We start from the raw sequence: 15,716 nt of genomic DNA on the forward strand, positions 1-15,716 counted from the left end.
CTGGTCCAACAACCAATCGCTAAAGGACAACAATGCGCGCTGCGCGAGAGGGGAGGAGGGGGCGATGCGCCGCCCCGGCCGAGGCGCCGGGCCCGGGATGCCGGGCCGGGACGCGGAGGTCACTGCGAGTTAAAGGCGCGCGGCCACATTGCGGAGAACCCCCGACCGCGCTGCGCTGCGGCCGTTTTGTCAGCTTGGCTTCTCGTTTGGGTTTCCAATAACGCTTAGGTGTTGTAAACAACAAAAATAAACCTGATTCTTCTTACGTCTTTGCGCTTTTTTCCATTTGTGACGATGCAACGTTCAAAATCATGTTTTATGCTGTTCTACATATTCTCAGGTGCCGAGGTACAGAGACAGGGATATGAAACCTTTATGAACCTATGATCTTTCCAGGTTGATACTGCAACCCCCCCCCCCAAAAAACCGCACTGGGTTCTAAATGGTTAAGATTCAGGAGTTTTAGCACAATTTGGTGCTTTTCCAAGGCTTTAATTCTTTGCGGAGGGGGGGGGGCAGGTTCTCGAAGAACGACACAGAGGGGGGCGAGGTTTCAGCAACAAACATGATAGAACCTAGAACTTCCATTCAATATCTAAGGGCTGCCCTCTGTAACCTGGGGCCAGTGTAACTGATCTATCTCCCGGGAACCCGGGGGTAAACAAACAAAAATCACTAAGCAACTTGCATTTACACTAATCAAAATTTATTACTTATTAATACAAAATGTATTACCGTAAACCAGTTAGCTAATATTCAATGATATTTTTTAAAAGTTAGAAAAGGACAGTCTCCCAAAAGGCACATTTTGCTAAATTGTCTTCTTTACTGTAAGAGGACTGCTAAGAACAGAAAGCCTCCAGCTTTAGAAGCTAAAGAAGACTAAATGTGTAGAGAACCATAAAGGTAATAAAAAATAATTGTATTAATGAACGCATGAGATATTGACATTTAGATATCTCAATCCAATTCAACAACTACCCTACATCCCATGAGCCAGAAGTGGTTATATGAATGATTATAACGGTTACGACTGAAGGCTAATGGTGATTGCTGTGACAACTGTGATACTTATTCATTTAGCAAATGATTTTTGACTGTCTAGTATATGCTGTGATGGATGCCGGGCAAACAGAACAACACACATGGCCCCACGTAACTTATGGTCTAGGTAGTAAGCAAATAAATGCACGGATTGTGTTAAGGTCTACAAAGAAGAATCACCTCCATGAAAAAATGACAGTTAATCTGAGACCTACAGTATGTGGAGTCATCCAAGCAAAGAGTAGGGAGAGAGATGTTTCAGAAACTGGGAACAGTGCATGCAAAGGCCCTGAGGTGGGAAAGAAACTTGGCTTCTGTTGGAAGAAGTGAAAGAAGGCCAGTGTGGCTGGAATTGGAGCATAAGAGGAAGGCGTGTGATGAGATCACGGATGAAGCCAAGAGCTGGATCACGAAAGGACTTGCAGGCCACGTTAAGGGTTTTGTATTCTATTGTATTATGTGAGCCACTGAAGGGTTTTAAGCAAAGAAGCAATGATAGTTTCAGAATTTCTATATAAAAGGGGCTTAGAAGAGGGATTCTGTTTAGGGGAGGGGTCATCCAGGACTTTTCCGGACTGTAAATTTGAATCGCACTTGACTTAAAACTGAGAAAATATTCATTGTTCATCTGAAGGAATGGGGGTGGCTTGATGGATATTCTGGGAGGAGAGCTACAGCTCCACTCAGCTGCCTCTGAATGCTGGCCTTTGCAGAGCAGCGATATCACCCAGTGTCCATACGCAACAGAATGCTCTTGGAGCCAAAGCCAAATAGCCAGACACAGAAGAACCAGGCGGTAAACAGGCTGGGTTGGCTTAATCGAATCAGATAGGAAAGCAGGAGAGGTAGAGACAGTTAAGTAATTTATCCATCCAAATTAAGTGGCAACATCAAAAGAAGTTATGAAGGTAAGACTTGAACCTAGCAAACAACATACTGTGAAACCAACGCTATGTAAAGAAAGTGGAATCCCATTATTACAGCCACTGTTAAAATCAGACTCAGTGTGTCCATCTGTCCTATGAAAAGATTCACTCTGGTCATACTCAACCTCTAGGTCCCTAGTCCTAGTTTCAAATTGCTCAACCTACTTGAGACAGTCAAGTATCTGGGTCTTGAACTGTCCATCAAGTAAGCTCAGTTGTATAATCCCAGGTTTTCCTAGTAGGAAAGTTTAGAATTAAATAGTGAAATGATACAGCAAATCACTTTCACAGTACTCGTAATTTTTAAATCAGGCTTAATAATTTGTACATTTGGTATTTACACATCAGATAGAGACACTAATTAGACACACATTTGCTTTGTGATTCTAATTCAGATGTATACAGTTGGCCCTTGAACAACCAGGTTAATTCAAGTATAATTTATAGCAGCCATTCCATCCACGGTTCCTCAGATTCAATCAACCACGGATGGACCATGTGGTATTTACTATTGAAAAATACCCACGTGTAAGTGGAAATGGGTAGTTCAAACCTGTGTCATTCAAGGGTCAACTGTAATTGATTTTAGACTTGTAATTTTAAGTTGAAAGGTAGAAGAATTTTGACTTTGATGCGCTCCTCATTTAAAACCTTGGTTTATTAGATTTACAAGAGTTGAATGAATTTAATAGTTACAAGTATGTAAGCTCCATGAAGGCAAGGAATGTTTTCTGTTTTATTCATTGCAGTTCATAGCTGTGTCCAGTGGCTCACAGTAACTGGCCCAGATGTGATGACTAATGAAGCCTGATTAAGTACTCTGAAGAATCTGGTTTGAAATTTTCCATAACTGTGTTTCTAAATGGGGCTAATTATTGAGTAAAAGGACTTTAGTCTTCAATGTGAGTTGATCAAATGTTTTTCAAAGGCCCCTGAGAGTTACAGTTTTAATTTTATTATTTTTAAAATACCAAATTTACAAACTGAATGCATTGAACCTAAAAACTGAAGGAAATTTGATTTTCCCATTTGTATCTCTAATCAAGGAAAATTGGATATTTTGAACTTGTATCTCTGGTATACTGAACATTCATTAAAGACCTAAATATAAGTGATCTTTGCTGTGCACAGAAAGCCCCACTTTGGTATGGTAAGAGAGCTAAGTCCGCAGAAAGGAAATAGGTGTTTATGTATTTACGTACGTCTGTGATATATGCATCAAACTTTGTGATTAAAATATTTGTTAAATAAAAATCAAAATTCTGAGTCTGATAGTCATTTATCTTGCTGCTGCGTCCTGAAACATAATTTGAAAAAGATATTAACAGTTTCATTTGACAAATGTGCTTTTAGTCAAAAAAAAATACATATACACACCTTAAAATTGGGCGGTTGCGTGGCCCAGGTTAAGAAGCTAAATGGAATCTGGAAATGAATGTGTCCCAAAAGGATGAGGGCTTTTTCAGAAGCTTTCGAGCTGGAAGATTGGGAGTATTTCTTATGTGACGCCATATATACACTCATATATTTGCATGTATGTACATATGCACATTCATATGACCTGGGCCTTCAAAAGCAGCTAATAAGGTAGCTGACCATGTATTTGGTAGATACATCTTTGTCCTCCTTTGCCCAGGCTCCAAACTGCTAGCTATAATTTTATCAGAAAGCTTGAGCATTTATTGTCTTAGAAGATGCTCTCTTCTTATGTGGACCACCAGCGTGGTTGCCAAGGCAGTGGTCACGCTGCTGGCATGAAGGTCTGCAGCTCCCAATAAATAATGTGCTCTGGGGAACCCCTGTCCTGAGATACATTAACAAATGTGACTTGGAAAGAGGGTTCCATTATAAATTCAGAAGATGTGCTGAAGTTACAACAGGCCTGCTGGACTTCTCAGAGCCTTTCATGTGCAAACGCACCTTGTAAATCCACCAAGAAAACAACAACAACAACAACAACTGCTCTTCAAGCTCTAATCATAGGACCACCTGTTGCTGGAACACATTTAGGCAAACAGATCTAGACAGGTGGTGGGAGGTGATAAATCCATGGCGTAAAACATGTTTCGGAGAAGTCGTAAGTATGATGAGACAGTGTATATATTGGTCTTTGCATCCCTATCAAAATCTAAGCTGAATTTCCCTTAGTCTCTCCACTCAGGTCCATCATCACCTATAACCCACTGCCGACAGGGCTATAATGAATAATGGTGGTCAATGAATTCTACTCCCAAAGAAAGCAACTATTTGGGGATGGAGGAACTCACCAAGGAGAAGTAACTCAAGAGGGGCCTTGAGTGTTTGGGAGGATGGAGAGGCTGGAGTAGGCTGCCAGGATGATGACATCCATCTCCAGGCCAGACTAAGCGAAGTCAGAGTAATAGAGGGCAGGTTGGTGTGGTGACGCCAAGGAGAGCAGGCATTCACGTCTTTGCTGGGGGCCTGGGAAAAGTTCATCTTTGAGTTCCACTGTTTCAACTGTCATGGTGATAAGCTCTCAAAGTGAAGATCAGAGGTAAATATATAAATGTTCCATTTCACTGCTGGCAAGCAGAAGGCATCAAGGAAATAATAGCCAAGTTTATTGTTACGCTTGATCACTAAGGGGGGGGGCCCTTAAAAAAACTGAATCCTTTCTAGATCCTTTTGTTCACCTACGCATCCTGCTTTGCACCAAATCACAAAACAAGCTGAATTCCGGTGGGGGCCAGCAAGTAACAGAGATACCATACCGTGGATGCTACTGGGTTAAATAGCTGAAATACGGAGCATCCACAAACTGGGTTTAGGAAAAAGAAAGAAGAAAACACCCAGGCACAGCTAGCGTGTTTGCAAGAGCTGCAGCATTCAGTGGTGCCCAGCACACCCTGCTCAAGCTGGAGCAGTTACCCAGGGTCGAGAACAGAGTCCAGAGAAGGTAGAAACAACCTGTGTCCGTCAACAAACGGAAAGAGCAAGTGTGAGGAAATTCTGACACACGCTACAACATGGATGAATCTTGAAGGTATTATGCTAAATCGGCTAGACACAAAAGAACAAATACTGTATGATGCCTCTTAGATGAGGTGCTTAGAGGAGTCAAATTCAGAGACAGGACAATCACGGTTGTCAGGGCCTGGGGGAAGGGGAGGGGGGAGTTAGGGTTTAATGGGTATCGCGTTTCAGTTTGGGACGGTGATAAAGTTCTGGAGATGGATGGTGGTGACAGTTGCACAACAACGTTAAGGCCACTGAACTGTACAGAAAGAATTAAAGTAGTAAATGTTACGTATATTTTATGCAATTTAAAAGATAAAAAAGAATAGAGTCCAAGACGCAAAGGCACAGTCAGGAAGTGGCTTTGTGTGGACAGCGTGGAAGACAAGCTGCTGTGAGCTGGTCCTTTCACCTGCACACACGGGGGGCACATAAAAAAAAGGGCTGATATCAGGTAGACCGAGAATATAAAACAAGCTCAAAAGTAAACTGGTAGCGTCAGGTTCCACCCAAATATAACTGGAAGATGATTCTTTCAAGGGTGCATTTGAATTTGTCAAGATCTAGAGAAATTTTTTAAAAGACTTTTTTAAGTTTAGAGACACCAAAATTTTTGCTCTTTAAAATTTATATTAACAAACACTCCATTTTAATACTCCATTTCTACCAGCTGGAGAAAGGAGCCTGAGCAAAGTCACAATGGTCAGAAATCGATGGAGGGAACCCTAAATAGTCTTGTTTGTCTGAAAAGCACGAAAATGTCAGGGACTCGTGAGCCACTAAGCTGGAAGGGTATATTGGGACAGTTGGTGGAGTGTTTGGGATTTCAGGCCAATTAGTCTGTGCATAAGTAAAAAGGGAAAGGGGCGCGTTGAATCCTGAGCAAAGGAGAGACATAGCTGGGTTTGGACTTGACATTTGAATCCAGTGGGAATTGGCTGCAAGCTTGAGGGAACTTTCCAAGGTGACGAGAATGTTGTCAAAACGGAATTGTGGTGATGGCTACACAATTGTATAAATTTATAAAAACACATAGCACACTTAAAAATGGTTGGATTTTGTGATATACAATTATACCTCAATGATACCATTTAAAAAAAATTAACCCAGCCATAGAATGGAGGATAACCTGGAAAACTTAAAGACTTGAGCTAGAAAACCAGTTAGGAGGAGACTGCCATAGCACAGTTGAGAGGATGCTAGTCAGAATCTGATTTCTAACAGAAGGAATGGAGGACAGTGAACAGGGAACATTGCCAGGTTCAAACCTGCCGACCTACACAGTTGATCTGTGAGAGGCTGGGGAGTGTAGGACAGACAGGGCAGTGGAGGGCAAACAGAGGAGACAGGGTCACGGGTATCTCCAATGTTTATGGACTGATTCCACACACAGACACTGGGAAATCATTTTAATTCTGGATCCTCCCCTTGCTTGAGCTTTGAAGTATTTATGATTTATGCTACTGATTTTGGTCCTTATTCTCATACTTTCTTTCCACTGTTAAATAGTTCCAAAATATTATACATACACACATTTTTCTTCTTGCTAATATAACTGGCAATCTCTCCATTACCCAATCCATCGACAAATTTCGCCCTTATCTGGCTTCTTGCTTGGCGCTATTGTCTACTCTCTCCTCTTAAAATGTTTCCCTCCTTTGTCTTTCTTACTGTCTCTCTCCATTGGCTCTCCTCTCAACTCTCAAGTCCACCTCCACCCATTAAACACTGGTGTTCCCTGGATTCCGTCCCCAATCACCCTTCTCTACCTTCAGTCTCACCAGTTGAGCTCAACAACATCCACTGCTCTGTCTTAACCCCTAGAAGTGATTGATTTCCAAAAACTCTCCGTCAGACCTCCCTCCTGATCTCCAAATCCTTATTTCCTACTGCCAAGTGAATATCTTCCCCAGATACTCCATGGACAATCAAACTCAAGCTTCTCATTACACACAATTAACCATCTTCATCCGCGTGCTCCCAACCTCTGGCTTCTTGGAATACATTTCTGGATGTGGCGAACGGCACTCCCAGCCATTCGGTCTCCCAAAGCGAGGACCTGGGATGCATCCTCAACTGCTTCCTGTCTCTCACTGCTCTCCTCCCATCCACCCCATGCCTATCACTACACTCAATCCGTCCCCAAATTCTTGTGTTTCTACTGCCTTCCTATATCCTGAAGGCCTGAGTCAAGGCACTGGGGAAGGAGAGGGAGGCCAGACACAGAAAGCCAGTGTCATGTGCCTAAGATACAGAAAGGGTAACCTAAAAAATTCAGTGAAGTTAAGACTGTTGTAAAATTTGAATATTAAAAATTAAAAATATGTAATCAAATATCTAATTTATTTGCTTAAATACATACTTCAAAATAACTTTATCCATTCAAAACTGAAACTTGATAATAAGCAATTTGTAATCAGTCATCAATATTAAATAGTTCAAGGCAAAAATCAGACTGCACAATAATAAGACAATTATGTGTTTCAGTCTTATGTTAACTTGCACGGAGAAGCCTCCGTTCACATGCAAATGCAGCTGGAAATCATACAAATATTTAACCATCTTTTCTGATACAAGATTTCGACACTGATGATGAAGCCCCTGACTTCCGTTCAACAAACTTTGTTACCTGAGGTAAACCTCGGGATCTGTTTTTTTCTGCATATGCCGCATAGATAGGAATATCCACTGCCCTCTTCTTTGAGAAAATACCCATGAGGCTCTTCTGTCAGGGTTTCGCGTCTCTCTTCAGAATGGTTAAAGTATGCTCAGTAAAAGGATAAGAGTTTTAAACAAGTTGTTCAGTCAACTAAAGGAGCCCATTTCACCACGCCCTCCCTATGCAGCCTCTACATCCAGTGGCCTCTTTCAATCTACCTCATACTAGAAACCTGTCTTGGCAAATTAGCACGTGTTGCAGCTCTATTTGTTCATTTGACGGACCTGCAGTTACACTCATAAGCTTCAGGGAATTAAAGGGAGCACCGGAATGTCAGCATTTACAAAGCCAGGAGCCACTAGGCACACTCTCACAGAGAGCAAGCTTCCTCTAGAAAGACCTCATATTTTTCTCAAACCCTAAGAGATGAATAGTGGACTTTCTCACTGAAAGCCAACAAGCTTCAGAATGACACAAGGGTCCATTGGAGTCACCACACCTCTTCACAGGTTGAGGGGAAAAAAGGAGAAATTTACTTGCCTGACTGACATGACTGACAGTTGCGACAATTCATTAAGTAAATCTTTCCATTTTCCGACTTGCCCTGTGTAGGCAACAGTGAGGACTTTGCTTCTACTGCCAACCTTCAGAGGCAACACAGGTCCTCCCGGACCACCCGAGATTTCAGCACAACTGAACGTGGTGTCTCCGTGAACTTCGTTCAGCTCATAATTGACTAACCACAAAAGACCAGCTAAAATCACAGTATCAGTGGGTTCCTCCGATTGTAGTGACTGGTCTCAGCCTCGGCGTGATCAGAAAAGGTCAGCAAAATTGTAACTCTCATCATTTTATGAAGAAGAATACCTTATCTTCACACTGAACAATTCCTTGAAGTATTTTGCCATGAGAGAACCAGTAGACTTCTGTGAGGTAGAAGATATTTCACGATTCTTCCTCATCTCATGACAAAATCATGAAGATCATGTGATCTGTAAATCCACTCACTGAGCACAGATAAACAGTTATGAGGAGTAACACCTAACAGTAAAACACGGCACACACAGGGCCACACAGAAATGGCCTCCACCTCGCGGACCCTCACACGTCCCCGAGTGACACACGGCATCAACCTGTAAGCCTTCGTTCCTTTTGTACTTTTTCCTTAAAAGATCAATATAAATACGAGTTCTCACTGTTCCTCAGCAATGTCAATTTCCGTCTCCAGACCTTCTCGGAAGCTGCCCTGTTTGCCTAAGATGCCTATCACCACCTTGTCCTCCTGGAAAACTCTCATTCATCCTTCAAGATTCAAATTGCAGTCAGTGCTCTGACAAACTTTCCATCTTCTCCCTCTCTTTGCCTCCCACCCCGTCTCCTGCAGAGTTGGGAGTCCTGGTCCCATCTATACAGCAATCTGTGCGCTTCCATGATGGTGCTTACAATGCTGTAATAGAATGCGGTACCGTACAGAGATGTCCCCTGCTTCCCCGGCTTTCCGGTTCCTTGAGACCAAAGACTGTTTTGTTCATTGAACAGATGTTCATTGAGCACTTGCTATGTGCTGAAGACGGCTACAAATTCTGGGATTCAAAGTTTAAAAACAAAATAGCAATTAGAACAAAACCGTCTGTGATTAAGGAGTCTCCATGCTCATGGGGGGAGATAACAGTAAACAAATTAGGAAATTATACAGAATATGAAATAGCAATGAGTGGAGTGGAGGAAAATAACGCCGGGAGGAAGGCTAAGATGAAGGTTTTTGATTTAAGATGGAGAGGCCAGGGAAGACTTCACTTCGTTCATCTTTTGAAGCCTTGTGCCTTTTAAAAGTAGGTTCTCTAGAAGCAGGTGCCAGGATATGTTGATTTTTGGCCCTCTGCAGGGTTGTGTTCCTCGCAGAAGCCCAACAAATGCCCATGGATTTATAAAGTGGTTTCAGGGTCATAAAGGAATATTATACCTACTTTGTTTTCCCTCAGATCCACTAGTAGCTAAGGAATAATAAATAATGCATTATGTTTGCCTAGGACCTTACAGTTTATTGAGTCTCGTAAGGTCTGAGGTCAGCAAGGTAACATTTGTTATCATAATTAAAGATGAAAAAACGAAGGCTCAAAGGCAGTAAGTGATTTGCCCCAAGTCATACAGAGGTTGAAAAACCAGAATTCCTCTCTTGAGATTCCCAGTCCAGGATTTTTCCTGCCCTGCCCTGCTGCCCCCGTAATGATGGATGGGGGTAGTTACTAAATTTAGGGTTATATGTTAATTGCTTTTGGGTACTCCGAATGAAGTTCACAGAAATCTTTATATTGCTAGAATAGTCCCCCAATTTCTAAGTTATTAATAACTTTTTATGAACATACGTGCATGTGGAAGAGAAGACAAATTTCTTTGGATGACTCACATGACTCCCTCGGTTGGTTTATACTCAGACGGTGCATGAGACTTAGACTTAAATCCACACACCTCCTTCAGACTAATCAATCTTGAAAGTTTTCTTTTCTCAATTCTGTTTGCAGGTCACCACAGAGCTGCTTCCCAAGCCAGTGAAAAACCACACGATAACACAGATGGATTTTAAAGGAGGAATCTTTTTTTCAACACGTCACTTCCTGTGCTTCAAAGAAATGTTATACATGAACAATTAAAATCATATATGAAAAAATAAGCAAAGCTCCAATAGGTTCCTGTTCTATCAAATTACAATAATTTTTAAAAGACATTTAAATTCCTGACTCTATTTAAGAATAACTACTTTAACTCCCAGCAAATTATAGGACTTTTTTGTGATATCATTTAATAATTACTAATAACATTTTGACTTTAATATAGAATAAAAAATACACAGATGAAATTAATAATTACTACTAAGTGCATTGGAGAGATTTTTTCCAACTTTCCTTCAAAATTTAAGTAATTAGCCTTCTGGGTAATAATCTTTAGTCTTCCTATTATTATTCATTTGATACTTTAAAGGTGCTATGAGACTTCTATTTCAAACAGAGAGGGTTAACTATAACCTAATAACCATTTGCAGTAGCTTTCATTAGTTACCATGTTATTTATTATTCAACGAGGACATTTTTTTCAAGTAAAAAGGATGCTATTAATTACACTAGGACAAAACGCTTGACCAGAACCCTCCTGGTCCAACAGGGACATACGGTCACTCTACTTTTAGTGAAAGAAGGCTGGTCAAAAAGTTTAATTTTTGCTTTATAAGAGGAACAAATAAATGTAAGTGGGGAGACAAGAAAAACTGCCAGTATGATCAGATATTTTAAAATGTAAAATACTGGCATTTGGGGGTGTCACCATGTACTCTTCTTTGTCCCCTGACTAATGGGGGTGGAGGCTCAAAGACCTGTGGCCAAAGTTTAATTTTTGGCAAGACATATATTGCATTGGTTCTGCTATGATCCCGTTTACCCAAGCCAAAAATTGGCTAAGGTAATTCCATCTGATGGCAAACGCTTCCTGCAAGGAGAATACACAATACAGCATAACCTGCATTCCCCAGCCTTTCCCCCCACCCCGCCTTGTTCTCCCAGTTCCCACAAAGAACGAGGGACTACCTTCTTAAGAGGCCAGCGGGGGCTCCCTCCAGGCCACCAAGCTGAGCGCTGGCAGCAGGGGGAAGGGACAAGTGCCAAGTCCTAACATTTTGCACGTGGACTGTGCTTTGTGACACAGACTAGACTAGAGGTGAGCACCCGCCCTCGTTTCAGCCTACAGGTGAGTTTTGTGTGGACACACCTTTGTGCCAGTCAGGAAACTGCTACCTCTCTGTCTTCATGGCTTCTCAGAAGAAAGGAGTAACATCCTAGAAATGGGAAAAGGCCAAACCCAAATAAGAAGCTACAAGAAAGAGACAGAAGGCAATAAAGAAAAGAGAAAGTTGAACCCAGAGATAGGATGGAGACACTGTTTTGCGACACAGTTTTCTTCCAAAATCTTAGAGGGAAGTTGATTTCCAGAGAATATCTGATCTGTCTTCCTGGCTCCAGACACTGCGTGTTTAAACATCTCCAAGTTTTTGGAGGTGAGCCTCCTACAGAGTTTTCCAGAGCCAGGACACATTTTTAGACCTAAATTATTTCAGTTGCAGACCTAAAGAAATCCATCCATGTTTGGTGTTGACATAAATGTATTCATGGAGCCAGCACCTATATGCTAGTGAATGGGTGGCATGGCAAATGGGATATTTGAAATTTAGATCCTGTAACAATTGAAATATAACTTGCTTAGAGGAGAGGCTAAATACGTCTTAAGTATGCATCAATTATAAGAACATCCAATTTGCTTTCACGTGCCATGACAGACCATTATAATCAACACCATAACCTCAGCAACTAAAACAGAAAAGTTTAAAAGGAAGTGATTTTATGCCCTTGTCAGAGTTCAAAATGACCAAGTTCAAGAACTGCAGCACTGCGCTGTACCCATGAAATCAAGGCAAAAGGTTCCTCCAGCTGTGTGCACCTGCACGTTTCCGGGAGGAGGCCCACAGGCCGTAGAACAGGAGAACAGAGGGGAGAGGCCTGGAGCCATCTTGGAGGGGCACAGTCCTCTCCACCACCACCACCACCCCCAGAATCTTGCTAAGGCAAGGATTTCCCTGCAAGGATTTTGCTAAGGCGAAAGAGTTTAGGAGTTAAAAGTGATTACTCTGGAGCACATCTCTCAGTGTCTGAATCCCAGCATCTCTACTTCCCAGCCGGGCAACCTCAGACATGAGCTCTATCCCTGAGTTCTTCCTCTGTAACATGGGGAAGACAAAAGTGCCAATTTAATGGGGCTGTTCTGAGGATGAAATGAAATATGTGCCTGGCAATCAGTTAGTGCCCAGTAAATGTTGCTTTAATCCATTTTAGTTAACACCCTCGACCGGGTCCAGGGCTGAACACACCCTGGCTGCCAGGTCTGGTGGTGCACCCCTTGGGAAGCCCAGAAAGTTCTTTACTGTGCCATGCTAAATCATTTACGTAGTCTCTTTCTCTCTTAATGTCTTCTCTTCTAGTCTTGCAGTGATTACCCCGATATGTCAACAGGCATTCTTGAACTTGAAAACAATCTAAAATAAATCACCATCTCCATGTTCTCCCAAACAACACAAATACCTGGCAATGACTCAACTCTGTACAAACATATATTGGCTCCCAGGTTATTGTTTCGTTTCCTTCCTTCCTTCTTCCTTTCTTTCTTCCTCCATCTCCTGCTTCTTTTCCCTCCCTCTACTCCCTCCCTCCCCCCTCCCTCCCTCTCCCCCTCTCCTTTCTCTGTCCCCCCCTCTTTCTTTTACGGTTTTAAGTAGTCAAACCTTATTGCAGTTTACCCTGTTTACCAGTTTCTTTGCTCATCATGAACAGGCCAGTTCCCTTGGGGCTGAGTTGCTAGCTTAATGGTACAGAAATGTGGATGGAGCTAGATTTGTGTTTTATGAGATCGAAGAGGCAAGAAATGCTATGAAATATTTCACCTGGAAATTTATCGTGGTTTTTTTTAATCTGGGGGCTTTTGAGGATATATGGTCTGCTATGTTGCTGGAAATGGAATGAAGCAGCTCACTTTTTCTTTTGTCTCTGACAGGAAGAATTTCTTAATAATTATAAAATCTGAGTTTTTCACCAAAAAAAAAAGAAAAAATTAAAAGAAACACACACACATGCATGAAACAAAAGTTCCCAGACATCCTTTACCATTTTCACAATCAGTCATGTATGATATGGTGACGGTCCCCCCTCTCTATTTCTCTCCCCCTCCCTCCCGCCCCTCCCTCCCTTCCTCTCGCATCAGTGGGCTTAAGGCAACGTGGCCATGTGGCCATTCAGAGACCTGCTGAGAGGGCAACCCCTAAGAGGCAGCATAGCACAGCAAGGCTCAGGGAGATGGGGTGGGGGTGATGGAAAGCACACCAGGATGGTCCCAGGGTTCTTAAGCTCATGTCTTCCTTCCACTACGGACTTCCTCTGGCATTTTGAGCAAGTGTCGCGTAACTTCTCCGCTCCTGTATTGTTTTACCCACCAACCTCAACGAGGTACTGGAAAAGATAAGAGCTCTGTGAAGAACACTTAAGGAAGGATGAAGAACACCAGCACGGAAGTTCTATGCCAGTCTTTACTAATTCCCAGCAGTCAACTCACCAAACCTCTATGACTCTCAATATCTTCATTTAGAAAAGGTGGGAACTGCACTCAACAGCTGCCGTGTCCCTTTCCTGGTTCAAACACCATGACGTGCTATTATAATGCGATAGATATGCAGACATTCTGAAGTCTAGGAAAGCACTACATCTCACTTTTATTGATATTTAGAAGAGCTGATTAGGGCCAGAGTAATAATAAATACATGCTAAGTCATTGTTCTATTTCTTTGTGACTTTGAGATGATAATAACGCAAGTCACGGTAAAATTTTACTTTGGAACAACAGGAAGAATAAAAAGAAATTCTTAGGAACTCAGAATTTGACACTATTGGTTATGCCAGTTCAATGTTAAACACAGAATTTGAAGTCAGGCCCCAGTTTAAGTCCTGGCTCAGCTCCTTACCTCCTCTGTGTCCCTGAACAAATTATTTAACCTCTATAAGCCTGCGTCTTCTCATATTTAAAATAAGAACAGTAAAAATATATAGTGGTCAATTTACATAAGATAATATATGTAGAGCTCTTGGCTCAGTCTTATATCCAGGAAGTCCCTACCATCAAAGATGAGCAAGTGGGGGCTTCCCTGGTGGCGCAGTGGTTGAGAGTCCGCCTGCCGATGCAGGGGATATGGGTTCGTGCCGGTTCGGGAGGATCCCACATGCCGCGGAGCGGCTGGGCCCGTGAGCCATGGCCACTGAGCCTGCGCGTCCAGAGCCTGTGCTCCGCAACGGGAGGGGCCACAACAGTGAGAGGCCCGCATACCGCAAAAAACAAAAAAACAAAAAAAAGATGAGCACGTGGGCTAAAACTTAGTAAAGTCAAGGATTTTCACTAAGTATTTACCTGATTAAAACTTAAAGTCTTATTTGGGGGAGAAAAGCTTGTTTTGTTTCCCAAAGACTAAAGAAAACTAGAAGTAGCAACGCAGCTCTACTTGGTGTTTGCTGGGCAAAAAACAAAGGATTGCGGTCTGGGTAGAAAACACCCACCAAATGAGATGCCCAGGTACTCCCTCATCTTCCGCACGGATCCGGGACCCTCCACCCGTGTACAGACCACCAGCAGCTGTGGCTGTTCAACACTGCCTAAGCCAGCACCTCGGACGCTCCAGGGGGCCGGCCCGCCACGCAGGGCACCTCACCCATCCCCTGTGGCACAGCTCGTGGCCATCCTTCAACACAGAGCAGATCTGGAAACCATTAAAGTTCCAAAGAGAAGATGAGTAAAATTTTAGTAAAAATTGGCACCGTGGATGAAGCATTATATTGTAGAAAGCACAACACTCAAAGCCCTCCATAGACTGGGGCCTTAAATCCCAGGGATTTTAACCTCAGATGACACAATGGCATGGTCCCACGGTCTCTGCACCTCCTAAGAGGTAAAGCTTCCACACTTTCTGATCTTACTCAGTCCCCCAATGGCATGCACGCACACATCGGGCGCTGCCAGAGACCGTATACACTGCCCTGAGTTCACCCCGGTTCCCGGGCCCATGTGATCATGATCTGCCCATGATCTGCCTGGTTTTCTATCTCCTCGCGAATCTCTGATTCTTGGCCAGATCTCCCCGTTTCGAAGTCTTCTTTGTGTTAACCTGTGTTTCTAACGGTGGTCTATCTCCCCTTCACAGTGTGGGCATCCCACCCAGGCTCTCCTCCCACCAAATGAAGGTACCACCTTCAACTTCAGCCTACCTGTTGTTGGCTTCCCCACCCACGCTGGTCCTACCTCAGCTCCAACCTGACCTAATGGATGGCGGAAGTGGGGCAGACACAAGCCAGGGAGGCATAAAATATGGCATCCAAATATACAGGCAAAGGGTAAGGGCACCGGAGGGGTGGAAGATAGGGATGAATCGAAAATTAGCGGGGTCCTTCTTCTGCAAGAGGGCATTGGGGATTTCACTTCCAGATCAAGAGAGCTGAAAGGAAGCAGTTGGCATATTTTTATCAAACTAGGAA

General features: G+C 42.9%; 1 protein-coding gene and 1 long non-coding RNA gene across 6 annotated transcripts in view; one reads left to right on the top strand and one right to left on the bottom strand.

Annotated features, from left to right (window-relative positions):
* STOX2 (storkhead box 2) overlaps nucleotides 1–15,716 on the bottom strand; it is a 157,147-nt gene that overhangs the window by 106,036 nt on the left and 35,395 nt on the right. The window lies entirely within an intron of this gene.
* LOC125962853 (uncharacterized) lies at nucleotides 61–11,672 on the top strand. Its single transcript, XR_007474679.1, has 3 exons — nucleotides 61–4,974; nucleotides 7,434–8,429; nucleotides 10,128–11,672. It is a non-coding gene; the product is annotated as an uncharacterized LOC125962853 (long non-coding RNA).

The sequence above is a fragment of the Orcinus orca genome, chromosome 21 (genome assembly GCF_937001465.1).
Source record: "Orcinus orca chromosome 21, mOrcOrc1.1, whole genome shotgun sequence".
In the NCBI taxonomy this organism is placed as follows: Eukaryota; Metazoa; Chordata; class Mammalia; order Artiodactyla; family Delphinidae; genus Orcinus; species Orcinus orca.